Genomic DNA, 4,450 nt, shown 5'->3' with positions numbered 1-4,450 from the left:
ATCCTCATCTCAGACCTATTTGCATGCCTAGACATCAAAACACCACAAGTTAAGGAAGGAGCACAGACCAATTCTTAACAGGCCTGGAAGCATATGGTCAAGAAAGAAGTAGAAACAGGTTTTAGGAGGAATCAGTTCACATTTAAAGGTGCATTTGTTAAAATATAATGCAAAACAAAAAAACAGCTATCATTGGAAATTCACATTCATCTTAATTCTGCAGTGCAGTGCTCCAGACACATAATGAGTACAAAAACACATTTACTATGCATATTAATGCATATATTTGTAAAATTAACATATACAAAGGTATGTTGTTGTTGTTGTTGTTGTTGGCGGCGTCTACAGGTGTATTACGAAGGCACTTGTCGAAACTCCTTGGGGAGAGCATTCCATAAATGGAGCCACTGCAGAAAAGGCCTCTTCTCATGTTGCCACCCTCTGGACCTCTCATGTAGAAGACACACAAGGAAAGGCCTCTGATGAAGATTTCAGGGTCCGGGTAGGTTGATATGGAGAGATGCAGTCTTTGAGATATTGTGGTCCTGAGCTGTTTATGGCTTTATAAGTCAAAACCAGCACTTTGAATTTGGCTCAGAAACTAATTGGCAGGCAGTGCAGATGGGCCACCAGCCAAAGCTGATGGAAGGCATTCCATGCCACCGGGGTCATCTGAACCTCAAGTGGGGAAAATTGCTTTGCAAAAAAACGTATATTGGACAAAATTGCATTTGAAAATGTGTATAGTAAGAGAACTTTGTACCCAAGTCCTGACAGATTTTTATGAGGACTTAAAAAAAAATTACAAGCTGCTGTAGAAATGTGAGCAACTGATTTGGAAAATGAGAAACTAAAATTGATATTGCCCATTGCAACAATGCAAGTCTTGGGGAAATAGGGGCAGAAAGGAGGATCTCAAGGGATGCAGAGTCCGCGGGAAAGAAAAGTGTGACAAATCCATCTGGAAAGGAAAGTTGGGTCTGGCCCTCATCAGCTACAGAATCTCTTTATGGCTACATTTCAAAACACATTCCCACCATTTAATGGGAATCTTGCTGTTAAAATAATATGACTTGCATTCAACTCCTCTGCTAAATTTCCTGAATCATTTTTTGTGTTGAGGGTGACTGCTTTGTTACCAAGAATAATATGTGACCTATTAAAGTCTATAGCCTATCCCTAATCCACCTTCACTTATCCCAGTAAAGTGACTATTTTTTTTATCTTTTTATTTTTATTTAAAGGACAGATTCTAGTTACAACGGCAGAATAGTGAGAAAGCACCTCATAGAATTCCATCTCCGAAGCTAAGCAGACCTGAGCCAAACCGGGAGAATGCACTGTCTGAGAACCCCTTAAACGGTAGGAACAATAGCACACTCATGCGCACAAATGTAACTGGTTTATATAGAAGCCTACCATTTAATCAACTTTGCCAGTGTAGCATGTTGGGTACTTTTTGCACTTTTAACATGCCAGTGTGCCTTACATTCCCCATATCACACATGTGCCATTATAAATCTTTTGTGGAAGTATAATATAATTCAGAGATATTGGGAACAGGTTTTGGAGCTAATTGGTCAAATATCAGAAGCTAATCTTATTATGGATCTTATTATCATTTATCTTAATAAGTTTGATAATCCTCTCCATCTTTCTATAAAACCTTTTATTCTGAATCTGTTACCAGAAGAAAAAAAATTATAGTCAGCTACTGAAAAGCTTCAACAGTTCCAATGATCAAATATAGACAGACAGATAATGTTAGAAAGAGAAGTAGCTTTCAATATTATTGGCAGACAAGTGCAAACCTTTGTTAATTATTGTGGAGTAATAGCAATTTCATTGTGATTTGTTTTTGTAGAGGAAAAAATGTTTCCTTTAAAATATTTTTTTTAATGTCAGTGCTCCAAAGAGTCCCATCAAGCACATGCAAAAATAAATGTGCACAGATTTGCATTTATGTTGTTAAATTTCCTCCTTCCAGGAACATCTCGGCCTGCATTGTAGGTCCCCTCCGATGTTCCCCTCAGCTTTGGGGATGTCTTGAATGGGAAGAAACAGACCCAAAAGCCACATCCCATGCAGCACCCTAATAATATATTATTTATTTATATAGTGCCACTCTATATAAATATCAGTTACAAGAGGTCCTTGCTTACAATCTGGAACAAATACAGGGAAATGGGAGGGAAATGGGAGCAGGGTTGTTTTATGAATTCATGATACTTTCAAGCAATGAAATGCAGAGGCTTCTGAACGTGTATTGAACAAAGTCATCTTTCATCCTCTTTGTTTTTGTTTTTCTTGTCTTCCTTTGTTGCCGTGTCAGTGAAATTCTGTTTTATTTATTTATTTTCCTGTGTTTGCCTCCAGAAGCTCTTGCCAAATGGATGAATGTCACAAATGTCATTAAAAGTCCCAGTTGGACCAGCTTCTAATGTGTATCCAACAATAGAGCTCCCTCATTTTGTACACATGCCGGATCCTTGGGTTCATTCGTTGTTTTGTTTTAACATCAAGGTCCCTGCTTTTATGTAACAGTTAGTTTTGCAGGCAAATCCACAACGAGTGCATCAATACTATGCTGATCTGTCATTTGAAGGCACCTGGTACTACTAGGGAAAGTGGAACTTCACTTTGGCCAGCACCACAAGAGGTATACATACTTGTCACAGACATTTCTTTCTGTGATTCTGTTCCTTTGCAGGATCATTGAGGTCTGTTCTGCTTTTTTTGGCAATTTTATTTGCATGGATCTTTTTCTCTCCTAAGAGTTCTGACAGAGAATTGCAAACAGAGATATTTCTAATCTTATGCACACAAGAAGTTGATATATTTCCTTAATCAATGGCCTCCTTCTCTGACTTCCCTTTTGTAGTTCTCTGACAGCAGCTCAATCTTGAGAAAAGTACTCGTCAAACACAATACTAAGACCCTGTTCAGGGTTCCAGGTTTGGTTTGATACATTCTAAAAAGTGAAGCCTGAAAGATGAATCAGAGTGGAGAGGCCTCATTCAAGACCAAAGATGAGGAGAAGCTGAAGGACATTCACTCCAGACACTGATGAATACTGTATGTGTATAACAGGCATGAACTATGGAACTCAAAATCTAGTGTTCCCTCAAAAGCTACCCAATGCTTTTTTTAAAAAAGTGCCAGGACACACCATGAATGCCTCCCTTGTTCTCTTATAATGGCAATGGCGCCCACCTGAGAAGTGTCGGAACTGAGTTCTGATGAGTTCTGGCTGGGGGAAAAAAGCCCTGCCTATCCCTGTGCTTTGTGCCACAAACCCCAATTTTGTCCCACCATCTCTTAGTTGGCCCTAACCTGTCCCATCAGAGTTTGTAGTCAACACAGACAAATTAACACAGGCAGCTAATGACAAACAAAGCTAAATAACGACAAAGAAGAAAACCATTAGCAATACAAACATTCATGCCGTCATTGACTGTGTGTTGAGTTTAGTGGGGCTGCTTGAGCAGCTGCTTCCATACACAGGAGAGTCTCCTTCCTCAATCTGGAGATTCTCTATGCAATCAATGTAGCACAGGGAATCTCCAGATTTATGGAGGAGAACGTGTGGGACAGCAGTAGTTGGAGGAGAATGCCACATGGATAAGGGAGAATTAAAGATGGCGCCAGGGGCTCACTATCCACTTTAAGCTGAAATATGTACTTATTCATTCAGGCCTTTGTTTAAAGTTGAAGTGCTACGCTGTTAAATGGATATGCTGATTCTGTTTATGTTGGCATGTTCTGTTGACAGATTGCTATGTATTTTTATTGTGTTTAATTGACATTGTATCCCACTTTGGGACTACCAACAGTGAAATGCAAGTAGCAAATTTTCTAAATGAATACTGTCCATTTGTTCAATGGGGCTTACTGCCAGCTTTGTTATGGATGATGACACACCAGGTTTCAGTAACCAACTGAAAAATAGGTTGCAGCGGGAAAGTAGGTCTCAAAGATCAAATCTGGTTTGCCTGCCAAGACAGTAAGACGGAACGTAACAGCCATCAGTGGAGTAAATAAAAAAATAAAAAAAATAGTGGGACAAAAGTTTCGAAAGAAAAACTTCAAAACTAAGAAGGAGGAGACCCCTCAGCAGAAAGAAAGCGGGTGGATTGCCTCAGAATGGATCCCTACATCTCAAAATAGTCATACTATCATATTGTCCCTTTGCTATCTTTAACTATAAACCCCAGACTGAAACAAATGAATCCGTTATATTTAGCACTACAAATAGTCTGCTTAGCAAAAAAAAAAGGACCATTGCTCAGTTGTAGAGCATTTGCTCTGCAGGCAGAAGGTCTCAAGTTCAATCCCTGGCATCTCCAGGTAGCGTTGGGAAGAAGGCTGCCTGAAATCCTGGAGAGCTGCTGGCCATCAACAAAGGCAGTACTGACCTAGATAGGTCAATGAATAAGGAAGCTTCCTGTGT

The 4,450-nt window shown here is 39.6% G+C and overlaps 1 long non-coding RNA gene across 1 annotated transcript; it reads left to right on the top strand.

The window, feature by feature from the left end:
• The first annotated feature begins 1,249 nt into the window (after positions 1 to 1,249).
• LOC148686325 (uncharacterized) lies at positions 1,250 to 3,043 on the top strand. Its single transcript, XR_015949106.1, has 3 exons — positions 1,250 to 1,362; positions 2,377 to 2,659; positions 2,882 to 3,043. It is a non-coding gene; the product is annotated as an uncharacterized LOC148686325 (long non-coding RNA).
• The last annotated feature ends 1,407 nt before the right edge of the window (positions 3,044 to 4,450 follow it).

Source organism: Zootoca vivipara, chromosome 3 (assembly GCF_965207765.1).
Source record: "Zootoca vivipara chromosome 3, rZooViv2.hap1.1, whole genome shotgun sequence".
NCBI lineage: Eukaryota > Metazoa > Chordata > Lepidosauria > Squamata > Lacertidae > Zootoca > Zootoca vivipara.
Note: the sequence above shows the minus strand (reverse complement) of the source record. Positions and strands in the feature narration are given on the sequence as shown.